This window comes from Pinus tabuliformis, chromosome 6, assembly GCF_031772625.1.
Source record: "Pinus tabuliformis cultivar Carrire ecotype Pingquan chromosome 6, CPIR1, whole genome shotgun sequence".
Taxonomy (NCBI): domain Eukaryota; kingdom Viridiplantae; phylum Streptophyta; class Pinopsida; order Pinales; family Pinaceae; genus Pinus; species Pinus tabuliformis.
In genome coordinates this window covers 1,964,280,731-1,964,296,525 of record NC_142292.1, presented here as the reverse complement: position 1 = coordinate 1,964,296,525, position 15,795 = coordinate 1,964,280,731, and the positions used below count along the sequence as shown (strand labels likewise).

General features: G+C 40.1%; 1 long non-coding RNA gene across 1 annotated transcript; it reads left to right on the top strand.

Moving 5' to 3' along the window:
• The first annotated feature begins 6,603 nt into the window (after window positions 1-6,603).
• LOC149267033 (uncharacterized) lies at window positions 6,604-12,881 on the top strand. The gene is made up of 2 exons (XR_016260417.1): window positions 6,604-12,533; window positions 12,753-12,881. It is a non-coding gene; the product is annotated as an uncharacterized LOC149267033 (long non-coding RNA).
• The last annotated feature ends 2,914 nt before the right edge of the window (window positions 12,882-15,795 follow it).

The following is a 15,795-nucleotide window of genomic DNA, read 5'->3' as shown; positions in this document are numbered from 1 at the left end:
AAGGAAGGTTGACTTGGTCTTGAAGGGTCTTGGTCAAGGGTCATAGCTCTTGGAATTCGTTAATTGATGTTTTATAAGAAGAGAATAATTCTGGTGGATTTTCCTCTCAGTTGGAGAGGTTTTCGCCCTGGCTGATCGCCTACATCTTGTGTCTTGTTGTCTTATTGTTCTCCATTATTTGGTAGCTGTTTGATGATAGAAATCTCTAATAATAATAAAGGAAAGAAGAAGTTTAACAAGTAAAGTAAAAATACATCACAAGCAATTATCAAAGTAAGAGAAATCTTCTACATCTCACTGCCCTAGATTTCTCAACAAGGAGTTTGTTATGATTAGAGTTCTATTGCTAATTATAAATAAGGATGGAGAACTCCTTAAGAGATGTGTGGAAGATTATTGTTATTGGAGCTTAGCTCTTTAGGAGGTTGTCCCCTCGAAGAGGCAAGTGAATAGGAGTGGATTCCTCCCATAAAAGGATCTACTGTAAGGTGTTGCCCTATCTTAAGAGTTTCATATTAATAATGTGCGTGGAGAATTTGTCTTATTATTGGATATTTTGCATTTGATTTATATTCAGATCTAAAGCACTTAACAGAAAATCTCTTTGCTAGTTCCAACATCAAGCAATCTATAATCTTTGTTTTGATCACTATATCATGTAAAGATCAATCTATAATATTTGTCCTGATCATTATAGCCTGAATACTTCAATTGCATGGTTCTTTATTCTTCAAGATTCAAACATACACAACATAACCAATCATTAAGAAGTTTATGCGAGGCTTCTTTTCAGGCAGGTCTCTATAAGCGTAACATTTTGCTCTGCCTTTGTGAGAAATCGATTGAGTGAGTACACTACATCGGGTACTGCTTCTACTCAATGTGTGTTAACCACTGCTTGTTGTCCAACATGCACCTTGCCATGTCTGTTATAGCGCCGTTTCTCTTTTCAACTACTCCATTGTACTATGGAGTATATGGTGTGATATATTGACATTGAATTCCTTCTCTTTCACAGAATTCAATGAATGTGTTGAAACAACACTCTCCATCATTATTTGTTCAGAGTATTTTTCTGCCAAGAATCCTTTTTGACCATTGGCTTAAAGTTTTGAAACTTATCAAAGACATGATTTTTGTTTATGAAAATATACACACATTGTAAAATCATCTACAATCAACAAAATGTACTTGGCGCCAGAGATGAAAACAACGCTATTTTGAACCACATATATCAATGGGCATGAGTGCAGGAACAACTATTTCCCTTTGAGCTTTTCCTTCATCTTGGGAAATGTTGTTGCTTTCTTGCAAGCCAAGCTTCTCACAGGTTGTTGTCTTTCTGTTCTTGAATATCTGGCAAACTAAATATTGTTTCTCTAGTGGAAAAAGATTATGAAAATTGAGTGAGCATACTTTTGATGCCAAAGGGTTGTGTTATTTTGTTTGTTGTTGGCTATCAAGCCATGTTCTATGGTTTCCTTATCATCAACTATCCTGAACAGGGCTCGTCCTTTCACGTTCTCGTCACTTTATCTATTACAAAGCATGTCACCTTCAAAAGCGACATCCAAGTGTGGGTCATGAATACCAATGTCTTGCTTTTCGTTTGGATCTGGACATTGCCCTTTCCTTCAACAAAGTGGTCCACTATGTCCAAACACCAGAGTCAAATTGTTTTTCTTCTTCTACAAAATCAAGGAACTAATATTTTTGGGTGTTGAAAATGTCTGGAAGTTCATGAATCATTATACCAATCATTGAACTTACCATCTTATGTATCCTTGTTTTCTGCTATGGATGCATAGAATTCTTCCTCTTTGTGTTTCACTACATTGGCTTGATTCTTTTCAGATTGCTGGGCATTTGTAGTTGTGTCTCTTGGTTGTGTTGTTTATTTCATTATCGTTTTCTACAGACTATTCATATGTGCTATCTTTCTACAATAAAACTAGTTTATCAATTCTCTAGATTTTTGTATACCTTATTTATTTATGGATATGCAAACCCAAATATAATTTAAAAGCACCTCCAACTCTGACAGTACCTCCATCCTCCTTCCTTCACCCCTTAAGGATGGACTTAATGCTTTGTACTTGTTTCTATGTCGCTTTAAGGATGGACTTAATGCTTTGTACTTGTTTCTATGTCGCTTTAAGGTCTGACACCTTGCACAAATCTAGCTTGGGTGGGTACACCATTTTTAGCAGAGTATCCCACAAATCTAGCTTGGGTGGGTACACCATTTTTAGCAGAGTATCCCACAAATTTAGCTTTCACCTTCCACAAATCTAGCTTGGGTGGGTACACCATTTTTAGCAGAGTATCCCAACCCATATATTGGGTGTGACTTCCTGCTCTCCCTGTGGGAACAACTCGCTGTATGCCTGGTAGTGACTCCTCTACCAGGCCTACCATCGTCAGACATAACTCATTCATGGAACCCGTAAAGCGACATAGAATCCAATTTTATGATGTATGATTGTGACTTCCTGCTGGACAGTTTAACGCATGATGTTAGAATGTCAAGAGACAAATCAGCTTGACCCTTCCAAACGGAGGTTGCCACTTTACTAGAGCAGATGAGAATGTAATGTGGTCCCGAGGGGGCTGACATGACACCCAACCACACGGCTGTCCAAATGAGTTAAACTGTACAGGAGGATATGGAGGCTCTCCATCAAGGCGTAGGATACAGATTCACGGATGACGTTAGGGGGCCAAGGTTAATGCTCTGCTTGCCTAAATGGGAGGTTTACCACACGGGGGTTACTACCGTGTGGACCTGAAGGGGCAGACATGACTCTCAACCTCACTGCTGCATTAGAGGTTGTCCATCATTTGGTTAGGGAGCAAGGCAGCTTACTGGAGGTATAAGGTTACCACTGGCTGTAGTGGGCCTACAGGGCTACCAGGCGTTACCTCCCAGCCTCCTAGTGTTGGTAGTGGTTGTCCCTTTGCCGATCATCTATTTATCCATCCTGCCTATCTATCTGGCCTACCATCCTGTGCCACATCTGACTTGTTGGACCCACATGTAGACTTCAAGACAGTATCACTCCTTGACTCAAATATTTTCCTTCAGAACTCACAAATCCATCCCAATAATTATTTGATTTGGCTAAGGCACAAAGCCCTGTTTGGCTAACCCTGGTACCTAGTCCACTGTATTCACGATGAGCTAGGAAAGAGAACCATCATTAATGATAGCCCCACATGAGTCTCAGTGCCTTAGTGATTCCAGGACAAGGCATAGGGGTGTTGATGCCCTTTTTAAAGGTGTGACATACTATTATTTGCACCCAATGTTGCTTCAAGCTCAATATTGCTTGCACGGAGTGAGCCGCATACGAGTATGGTCAATTTCATTCCTGAGATGGCGTCAGACCCAGGAACACCATGCCTTGTAGTCAATGGTCACTCCTGGTCTTATCCGATGGGCCCTATGCAAGCTCGGAAGAGGAAGCGTCAGAATAGAGTTAGGCTGGCTCACCTGCTTATGGTGCTTGGTATTCTCAATAGCCGAAGGCGAGCTCCTTCATTAGAGTCTTAAAGCAAGCTAGAAAGAGAACCTTAATTAGAGTCTTAAAGAAAGAAGTAGAACCGGATATGTAGAACCTTATATCTCGTATAAGATAGAGAATCCGAGTGGAAGGGCAGGGAGAGTAGTAAGCTCATTCAATCAATAATACAGGAATATCATGAATTCAATCAATAAGTATCACCTGATCTTATAAGAAGCAGACAAGCAATAAGCACTGAGAGCTCTCTTTATTCGAGTTGTTCTTATCAAGGCAGCATCCGGACTACCTGTGCAAAGCAGTAGCCTTTTCTGATTCGGTCGATCGAGCTGACTGGGTTTGAGGAACGATTGACCGGCTTAGATGGAACGCGTGGCCACATCCGAGTGCGGTGAAATGGTCACGGACTATTAGCTGTGGTATGAACTACCCCACTTCCTGCTCGCTTGCTTTCTTCAGTAGTACTCTTGGAAAGAGAGAATATCACCGCGTGAACATAGTGCTCGCCTTTCCTTTCGTCAACAACCGGTACACAAGCAAAGCAAGCAAGAAAGTCAGCGGGACCAGCAACCGGACTCTTCCGGCACTGCAACCGCTACAAGCGGAATTTCATAACCTCGCATATCATAATCATATGTAGTACTCGTTTAGGAAGAAGAGTAGGCAGCTGTTGGAATAGGAACTGGTATATTTCCGGTACTAGCAGCTGGAGCAGGAATAGTAGCTCTTCTTTCGGCAAGGCTTGGCCAGACCAATAGGTGATACGTGGTACCCAGGAGAAGAATGAAGTCAGTGTTCTGGAAAAAGAGAACAGGGTAGGAACAGTTAAGTAAAAGGAAGGCACGGAGTGGTGAGGGCGAGTAGAAATCCTAATCTGGATAGTAACAACGAACGGATAGGCACGCTCGGGTTGGTAGTCATGATATAGGTAAGCATTGTCTTTTGATAGAAAACATCTATTTTGCTATACCTATGAGCATCAGCCGTAGACCTGCTGCGTGGGAGGACCGAACGGAAGCAAAAGTAAGTTAGGTGGGCCAGGCAGTGCCAGGAGCTATTACTTACTTAAACATTTCTATTTGCTTTCTTAAGAAGTGCTTGCCTAATTCTATTCTCCATTCCAATAAGGGGCCGGATCAGTTTGTAAATCACTATGAATGGATGGGTTTAGGCCCGGCACAAGAAGAAAGAAGAATGAATGTCTCTTAGTTCAAGTTCGTGATTCATTTAGTTGTTTCTCCGAACGAACGCATAAAGCCCGCGGCGCTCCTTTATTTACCTCGTAGTCCTCGTTTAGCTCTCCCTACAACCCGCCAACTGACCCAAAGAGGTGAGGGCGGTCTGTCCCTTATGCTCCCTCGTCCTAGGTGCCTTGATGTCCAGTGTGGCCCTACGGACTGGGTTACCCGAGGAAGCACCCCAGTCCTAAAGGCAGGAAGTGGCTAATGATACTTTTTGGTTGGAAGGAAAGCGAGCGCAGCGAGTGAGCTAAGCGAGCAGTAGCGAGTTTCACGGAGCGAGGAGCGTTATCGAAGCGTTAGCGAAGCGTTATCGAAGCTAAGAGGTGTTAGTCCAAGTCAAAAGAGATAGGGGGGATTATTATATACGTAAAATGTCAAAAGAATTACACGTTTCTTACTATGATATCAATACTAGATTGAGTCAAGGAGTGATACTGTCTTGAAGTCTACATGTGGGTCTAACAAGTCAGATGTGGCACAGGATGGTAGGCCAGATAGATAGGAAGGATGGATAAATAGATGATCGGCAAAGGGACAACCACTACCAACACTAGGAGGCTGGGAGGTAACGCCTGGTAGCCCTGTAGGCCCACTACAGCCAGTGGTAACCTTATACCTCCAGTAAGCTGCCTTGCTCCCTAACCAAATGATGGACAACCTCTAATGCAGCAGTGAGGTTGAGAGTCATGTCTGCCCCTTCAGGTCCACACAGTAGTAACCCCCGTGTGGTAAACCTCCCATTTAGGCAAGCAGAGCATTAACCTTGGCCCCCTAATGTCATCCGTGAATCTGTATCCTACGCCTTGATGGAGAGCCTCCATATCCTCCTGTACAGTTTAACTCATTTGGACAGCCGTGTGGTTGGGTGTCATGTCAGCCCCCTCGGGACCACATTACATTCTCATCTGCTCTAGTAAAGTGGCAACCTCCGTTTGGAAGGGTCAAGCTGATTTGTCTCTTGACATTCTAACATCATGCGTTAAATTGTCCAGCAGGAAGTCACAATCATACATCATAAAATTGGATTCTATGTCGCTTTACGGGTTCCATGAATGAGTTATGTCTGACGATGGTAGGCCTGGTAGAGGAGTCACTACCAGGCATACAGCCAGTTGTTCCCACAGGGAGAGCAGGAAGTCACACCCAATATATGGGCTGGGATACTCTGCTAAAAATGGTGTACCCACCCAAGCTAGATTTGTGGGATACTCTGCTAAAAATGGTGTACCCACCCAAGCTAGATTTGTGGGATACTCTGCTAAAAATGGTGTACCCACCCAAGCTAGATTTGTGCAAGGTGTCAGACCTTAAAGCGACATAGAAACAAGTACAAAGCATTAAGTCCATCCTTAAAAAAGTACAATAGGGTGCTAACCACCCTTTAGGATAAGTATCCAGTAAGCAACCAACAAGGAAGTCAGATACCAACATAGATCTGGACAACCAACAAGGAAGTCACACCCCAGACAACAAGTCCTTGAAGGTCGAGACATATAGCTCAGCGGTTAGAGCCTTTATTGGGTCGCAGGGTTCGAGTCCCGCTATGTCCGGCATACCAACAAGGAAGTCACACCCAATATACCTAGAAGGCATGGTGTTCCTGGGTTTGATGCCATCTCAGGAATGAAATTGACCATACTCGTATGCGGCTCACTCCGTGCAGGCAATATTGAGCTTGAAGCAACACTGAGCCGTAAGCCATTGGGTGCAAATAATAGTACGTCACACCTTTAAAAAGGGCATCAACACCCCTATGCCTTGTCTTGGAATCACTAAGGCACTGAGACTCATGTGGGGCTATCATTAATGATGGTTCTCTTTCCTAGCTCATCATGAATACAGTGGACTAGGTACCAGGGTTAGCCAAATAGGGCTTTGTGCCTTAGCCAAATCAAATAATTATTGGGATGGATTTGTGAGTTCTGAAGGAAAATATTTGAGTCAAGGAGTGATACTGTCTTGAAGTCTACATGTGGGTCCAACAAGTCAGATGTGGCACAGGATGGTAGGCCAGATAGATAGGCAGGATGGATAAATAGATGATCGGCAAAGGGACAACCACTACCAACACTAGGAGGCTGGGAGGTAACGCCTGGTAGCCCTGTAGGCCCACTACAGCCAGTGGTAACCTTATACCTCCAGTAAGCTGCCTTGCTCCCTAACCAAATGATGGACAGCCTCTTATGCAGCAGTGAGGTTGAGAGTCATGTCTGCCCCTTCAGGTCCACACGGTAGTAACCCCCGTGTGGTAAACCTCCCATTTAGGCAAGCAAAGCATTAACCTTGGCCCCCTAACGTCATCCGTGAATCTGTATCCTACGCCTTGATGGAGAGCCTCCATATCCTCCTGTACAGTTTAACTCATTTGGACAGCCGTGTGGTTGGGTGTCATGTCAGCCCCCTCGGGACCACATTACATTCTCATCTGCTCTAGTAAAGTGGCAACCTCCGTTTGGAAGGGTCAAGCTGATTTGTCTCTTGACATTCTAACATCATGCGTTAAACTGTCCAGCAGGAAGTCACAATCATACATCATAAAATTGGATTCTATGTCGCTTTACGGGTTCCATGAATGAGTTATGTCTGAATAGGTGCCATCTTTCTACAATAAAACTAGTTTATCAATTCTCTAGATTTTTGTATTTTTTGTACTCGAAGATTTGATACCAACTTCATTTGGTTTCCATATACTTTGCTCTGCCCTTGAGCTTGGTGGCAAGGGTAATTTTCAAAGCTCTGCTACCACTTCCACTGCCTAACTATTTTTTCTGTCTATGTTTCTGCAGCGGCTTATTCCTTAAATGTTCAAATGTAATGTCAGGCCCTTTGATGTGATATTTAGAATTTCAACAATGTTTTCGTACAAGGTTGGGCTACTTTTCAAAGTTGTGATTGCCAAATCTTCCTCTTTTATCTTCCTATTTTTTTTTTTAATTGATCCCCTTATAACTTCGATTTTAGGAGATGTTCCTGAGGGAGTCTCGTCCTCTCATTTGAACTGAAAATAACTTGCTTTTGAGATGGAAAGTCCCAATCTTTATCATATGTTTCAGGCATTTCTCGCAGTTGATGGCAGATGCAAACACATCCACACTATTTTATGCTTCAGTTAACATGTCAGTCATTGATAGCCTTTTGAGCATCATTTCATTTTGGTTTTTTGCATCAATTTTGGCACGGGCTTCCTTGTTAATGGGGCTTCCTACCTTTTTTTTCTTATCCCAGCTAGAATTTGTACTCAAAAATAGTTGTGATTTTCTGTATCCAAGTAAAATTTTTACCGTGAAATTTATTTATAGATTCTAGCATTATGCTAGCCATCTTAGATTCTGAGCACACAAAACCAAATGAACCAAACACCAAAATTCTGAAGATTCAATGTCAAAATGTCTTCACTTCTGTTAGTTTTACCTGTTGCTTGGTTACTGTTCTCCTTCACAGCAGCTTGGCACATTCAGCAGAACTGTGCCTTTTGTGAGTTTTACCTGTTGCTTGGTTATTGTTCTCATTCATAACAACATGGTGCATTCACCAGATCTGCACAGCATTGGTTTCATTGCGGCATGATGATCTGTGGATGAGGGTGCAGTAGTAGAAAAATCTAAAAGATGGAACACTGCTTTTTGTAAGCTTCCATCTGGACCAGCAGTGAGGGTGCAGGCATGCATGTGGCAGCCATAGAAATTGTTATTTTTGACTTTAGTAAGTGCTGTTCTGAAAATAAAATTCTAGTTCTAGGAAAAGCACTGATCATTAGGACATCAAGTTCTGGTTTGTGCTTTTGACAGTTCCTGGAGGGCACAGTGGACTTGAGGATTGAGGTACATGCATTCATGCATGCTGGACATGCTATTCAAGGCACCTAGGGTTAGGTTCTTGCTTGTCTATGGGGTGCAATAGTTGAAATTTATTGTAAAGCTCTGCTTCTATAAAAGCAAGAGGCTACTGTTAAACAGTCGATGTTTCTTTTGCAAATTGCTAGTGATCAGCAAGTTTGCCGTCAATTTTCTTTTCAGAGGTATAGGAAAGTGATGCGATTTATTGAAGTATTGTGTGCTGGTGAAAAAATTTACTTCACAAAATCACATAGCTAATAATCTTTCAGCCCTAAGCCAAATCCTATTTTTCCAAAGATGCTATTAAGTCCAGATCTGCAACGAAAAATCATCATAGGCAATATATAGAGTTTAGAAACCCTATATACATAATTGTTAGGTCATTTCAATAGCCTTTAGAGCGAGATCTAACCCTCAAATAAGATCTGAAAATTTTGTTAGCAACCAGCAGCTAAACCAACAACAAAATCACATCTGAAAAATACAAATTAAGCTTGTTAAACCAGCGTGGCATTAATATGGCTGTTGGTTAAATCAATGTAATAAATGAATAACAAATTCACCCAAAAATCAGATCCGCAAAACAATTTGGGACAGCAAACATATATCTTTATATTTCACATGAAAGATGATTATAGTACAACCAGTGTCATTATTGGAACCGGTGGAACTGACCAGTTTGAGCCCCAAACTGATTCGATTAGAGGGTTGGAATTGGGAAGGGCCGGTTTGGTACCGAACTGGCTGGTTCCGTACAATGCAACCAAGGACCTTCCAAATGCAAATTTGAATTTATTTTATTTTATTTTAGTGGGGCTGCCTAATATTCAAGCCTAGGGTCCTATGATTGCTTATGCAATTAATGGTAATGTTAAGAATGGCCCTACAATTGCTATGCAATTAATGGTGTAATGTTAAGAATGACCCCACTATTGGTATGCAATTAATAAATTCATCCTTTTACTTAAATTTTAATATTACCATTAATTGTTTTAGGATGTGTGAGAGTGGTCCTGACCTCATTGATCCCACTCAAAATCCAGCAGACTTAATAGTTTTTAGGATTTCAGGATTGCAACGTTTCCATTGGGTTTTGTCATGTACGAGGGTATGGAACTGTCATTTAATGAAGAGCACCATGCCCTCTATGTACCTTGATGTTACTGGCATTGATTGTTGAACTCCTTTGTCATGACCCTAGTAAAAATGTGCCCATCACTCAAACAAAATTTTGACTTCAAACGTTAAGCTTTTTTTATCTTATTTTAATGCTTAGCGGTTGATATTGATGACAGAGATCCCAATATAGGCAATGATTTTGATGATATGCGGGTATTTGGTGTAGCATGATTTTTTTTTGGATGCTAGAGGTCATCTTGAGCCTGTTTGTTGATGTATTTTTGGTTTAGAGATGGATTGCACTTGGTGCTATTTTGGTTATAAATGAGAACTTTGTGTATTCATGTATAAATGGTTTGGATTCATATGGCTGCACATGAATATTCTATGTATTTTTTGGTTAACTATTTTTTTTGGTCTGTTTTTTACTGGTTCCAACCAGTTCCCAGTTCAGGGGTCTACTGGTTTGGTCAACAGTTCGTTTCTGGGGTTTGAACTTTGAAGTGTGCAAAAATGTCTTTGCCCCAATTAATGTCAATGCTTTAATAGATTGGATTATATTTGCTGATTAATGAGTGTTAACTGCATGTTCAGGACATAAAACCGTTTAGTATTACCTCTCATGCTTTGCTTTCTCACTATAAGTAGCAGGAGATCAGTAAGAGTAACACCAATCTTTATACATGTTAAATAATTCTGATGTATCTATATTTGACTCCTGTACAACTGTCTTTTCTTGCACTTAATATATGTGCTTTGGCTCACCATATGTAATTTTAGGTGTACTCTCTATAGTAACCTATTGTATAGGCCTTATAGACTTAGATAGCCGACTTCTGATCTCTCGTCCCCCGACCCCCACACACACGCATATATTTGAACAATACTCCTGCCTGAAGGAGTTTGAACTAGTGGTTACCTTTCCTGCACACGTGCATGCACCCACACATATATGGACAATTACAGGCAGACTAGTGGTTGAAGAACTAAATGTGACTGAACTAGTGGTTACTTTCTTCCTGTATTAGTACAGCATGCTATAGATCATTCAAGACTAACTTGCATGAAACATGGAAATATCTGGAATTTTCCGAAACAGAGTCGGCTGAAAATGTGATTTATGTGTGTGTGTGTGTGTGTGTGTGCATAATTTTTTTTTTTACAAATAAGTTAATAACACGTTTTGCAAGGAAAAAAAGAATAACACATAAATGACATTTTAGAAGGGAAATCCAGTCTATATTAATTCTCAAAGATGATTACATGATGCAACATCCAAAAATTATCCTTATAGATTAAACTATACATCCAAGATTCCAAAATCAGCCTTTATACATGAGGCTATACATCCAAAATCAGCCTTTATATGTGGTTCTATTTGCTGAAACTAAAATAAAAGATGAGCTAAAGACAAGTACAATTACATATCTTAATAATCCTCATTCTCATCCTCATTAACAGAAATAGAACTAGAGCGTGGATTGCTTAGAGATAAGTTAACTTGTGGAGTGATTAAAGATAAATTTTAGTGGTAGATTAATTTCTTTCGGCCATAGAAAGGCCCCACGCACTCCTTGGGTGCTTGAGTGAGCCTGCACAAGCAAATTCAGTGACAGAAATGAGGCAGATTTGAGCCGAAACTTAGCCGAAATGTTTCGGATGTGCTTCCAAATTAGGAGCTCTATAAAAACATTTCGGCTGTGTTTTGGCAGCATTTTGGTGCATTTCCAGTACGGGTATGCTAGCTTGCGGGCTGTTTCATGCAACATAGGTTCAAGGCCTTCATATTCATTTCACTCTAAAAGGGTCATCTCTAATGTCGAGGCTGTTTGGTGGATTCTACCAAACTAAAAAGGTATCTGCTTTTTTGCAGGGTATGGCTGTTAATATTTGATGATTTCTCCTGTTCAACTGTGGAAGTAAATGTCTTTAATGGCAAATCCATTTTAAGTGTGCAAGCAGTCTCTGCCATTGAAAGTGGTGTGCCTAGCTCTACAAATTGATATTTCCCCTGGAAAGGTGCTCCCAGAACTACATTGACAAGGTTCCTCATTTGGTACCAAGATAGTGTTGAGTAGGTATCCTGGAGGGCTTTTTACGTTGTTTAACTGAAGGATACAATTATGTCTAGCGTAGAATATGTCGGTTTAGAATCTGGATAAATGAAGAGGGTATTTGTAGGATTTTGCTTATTTAATGTTACTTTGGTGTCTTTACATGCAAAGACAAGTGTGCACCATCTGTTCTTTCTTTGTTTTTATGCTCATCATAGAGAACCACATATTTTGGCTTTGGTGCACAAAATTGCATTCGCCATGGATGTTTCATATGAGTATGATAATTAGGTACATTTTTCTTTCACTCATGATTTATGTTGCAAGTATGCTATGAACTTTCAGGGCAGGGATCAAAATGAAGTTACATTTTAGTAACATGTTGGTTGCTATTGTTCGCTCGGTCTTTTTAACTTTTGAGTTTGCATTCTTATGTGTCCAGTCTTACATTTCTGTCGTGAACACAATTGCTGAGGTCACTGGAAAAATTATGGGTTTTTGTTAGTGTGGTTTATATGTTGTGTATAAATGATTATATTCATCTGATGCATTTAATATTAGATTCTGCTCTTGAAATAATATCAAAAGTAATCTGTTGCTAATTGAAAGACTGTTTCGTTATGTAGTATGAAAGTTGAAAACAATGGCCACCTGGAGTGGAGTATTGATTTCACGACTGAGAAAATGTAGCAGTCAATGAAATTTTATAGTGTGTTGTTTTTCGAGTATATCTGTTTCACCTGTGAGGCATACGGTTTGTAGGTAATAAACCTTTAGTTCAAATCATATTTTTGTTGGATATGAGAAAAAGTTGCATTATTCACTTAACATATGATAGGAAGAGTTGGTTTACATGATTGATATTGCACCTAATTAGGATCTCATATAGTGAGGCTATCTTTCTCGGAAGTTATCTTTGCATTCTGGAATCTCATTCCCAGATTTCTGCAATTGATTTTTTGTTTGTTTGTCTAAATGTAGGTGGCTATGCTTACATTATATTAGAGTACATTATTACAAACACAGGGACTGATGAACTCAAGTATGATAGGAAGAGTTGGTTTACATGATTGATATTGCACCTAATGAGGATCTCATATAGTGAGGCTATCTTTCTTGGAAGTTATCTTTGCATTCTGGTATCTCATTCCCAGATTTCTGCAATTGATTTTTTTTGTCTAAATGTAGGTGACTATGCTTACATTACATTACATTAGAGTAAATTATTACAAACACGTGGATTGATGAACTCAAGTATGTACTTGGGTGCTTTCTCAGCAGTTAAGGGGCAGGGAGGCAAGATACGTTCTATGTCAGTGATATACCTTAACCTTTAATGATGCTATAAACACTACAGCAAACAGTGTTCAAAATATGTACCTTGCACTGTTTTAAATATTAATTGTGCATGTCAAGAAGATCAATTCTTATGAAATAAATTTTTAAAATCAACTGGTGAAGTACAGACTGACAAGTGGACTGGCTGACGAATTCAAATGCTTATTTGGTGTCGGGGGGGGGGGGGGGGTGGTGGTGGGTTGGGGCAGGGAAGCAAGGTAGGTTCTAAGTTGGCGATGCTTTAGCTCTTTAATGATGATATACCACTATGCCATAATGTTCGAATTAGGATCACTTGCAGTGTTCTAAATATCAACTCTTGATTTCAAAAAGAAAAGTTATATATATATATATATATATATATATATATATATCATAGTTTTAAAACTAGGCTGGTCTGGCTTGGTTGACTAAGCCATACCTGTGCCCGGACTGACTAGGTCAATAATCAGGTTCAGCGACCTGTCCGTTACCTAACAGGGAACAGGCTGAGTTGGTCACAGCGGCCGGTCCGTTACCGAACAGGCCGAGTTGGTCTCAGTGGCTGGTCCGTTACCGAACAGGCCGAGTTGGTCACCAACTTGGTTGTTTTGGTTACGGATTGTCTGGACCGACCAAGCCAGAATTAAACCGACGAGTCTCGGTGGCGGGAAAAAAAGGCAAGCTGGGCAGACTTGAAATCATTTTTTTTGTTTAAACTATTTCCTAGCCCCTCTACCCCTCTCCCATGCCTATAACGGTGACCCAATCCCCTCATATGTCCTCACAGCTATCTCATTGCATTTGTGAGGAGTTTGTGAGCAGTTGGAGTTGGTTTTTGGAGCAGCATTGAGGAGGTTCTTGGGCGATCTTTGGAGCAATATTGAGGAGTTGGTTTTTGGGGCAGCATTGGTTGTGTTTTTTCTCTGATCTCTATATATGACATGTATTGGACAGTGCACTGGGTGCCATTTTGATATAATAGATATATTCATGAGCATATTTTGATCAGGTGTTGTCTTCTCTCTATTATTCTAATGCTTTGAGTTTGGAAACATGAATGAAAGTCTTTTGAAATATGGTTTCTCATTAAAATTAAATATTTAATGTACTTTTTACAAAGACCGAGTCATTGGAATCAACTAGTTCGAGTCGAGACTGAGTTGGAGTTGACCCTCGATCGGTTCCGAGTCCGAGTCCAAGTTTTAAAACATTGATATATATATATATATAGATATGCCGAAACTGAGTCATGCACTCTGAGTCACGCACTGATACAAAATTAATGGAAGTACAGAACCAGTTATTGAAAACAGAATCACCTAGAACAAAAATAGGGATAATGTTCTGTAGTCTGAGGACCAGAACTCTATATATATCCAACCATACCTGAAAAAACACAGGACACCATTTCTTTTACCAGTGCCATATCTCAAGAATGACCTTTATGTGCCACATTATAGACCATGCACTGAAGAGACACTCTGCAGCTCATTTGAAGGTGTGCACATCTGTTCTAGCAATACATCTAGAATGTAAATGGTATGAAGAACACAAACTGGAGGATAAAGTCTTCCAACACAGGTTATCTCAGCTTAAGGCTGCAAAAGGCCCTGCCATACAAGTTCGAAAGGTTCTAAACAATGGCACAAAATCATTTGTGAGCTTTCTCTGGGATGCCTGTAGTATAGGTGCATGTGAAGAGCTATTTGTTAATAAAACACCCGAAAAGGCAAGTCTGATACAGCCTAGATATAACTCTTCCTGAGTTAGCAGAATTCCCTATTGGCCACTAGGATTTTTAAATAGTGTGCAATTACATATAATATTGTATGGTAAAATCCATTAAGGGTAAATATGAAAATGTTGTTACCTGCTGCCAATAGTTGGAAACGGCAGTTTACTGAACATGATAAGTTCATGGTACTCTGCATATTGTAAATTACTAATAATGAGATTCTAGAGTAGTTGGAAAATATCTAAATTTGCATAAAAGCACAATCCTAAGGTTTTGCAGCCAACACAGAACTAAAATGGCCTGATGTTTAAGCGAAAAAACTTTGCCATTAAAGCCATATTTTTCTTGTACGTTTCTTATGTATCCTAAAACACCTTGATCATCAAGCATAAACTTTAGAATCTGGTTCCTTTAAATAGAACCAAAGACATAGAAGTGTTTCAAGGGTTCAGGAGCCAGCCATGGTTTTGGAGCAATTTTCTTTTTGTTGTACCAAAGTCAGACTTGCAAGTTCCTTCCTTCAAAGCGGTTTTCAAAATCCCTTTTGTTATGCATATGGGTATAAACATCAAATGCAACAATGCTTCATCTTATTACTGACAAATAATGCAAACTTGGCCATCATTACACAAGACCAACATGCCTTGGCCTTCTGAATCTGTCTGAAAAGGTCATTTACATGCGTTGAGCATTCATAGTATTAATTCCTTAAAGCAAAGTTTGAAGTCAGTGGTTTGTCTTCATCTAACAAACAAATATAATTCACTGCTAACATAGAAGGGCCGCTAGCTTTGTCTCAGTCTTGCCTAGTAAGCTAAATGTTTTGCTTTTGGTGTCCCAGGAGTGCATGGAGCAGTTTTACGTGTATGGAATCATATACTTACGCTGGAGGGTAACTTGGGCCGGATTGTATGCTGTGAGGCTATTGTCCATAGACAAACAAGTTTCTCAAGACTTGGTGGTCTATGA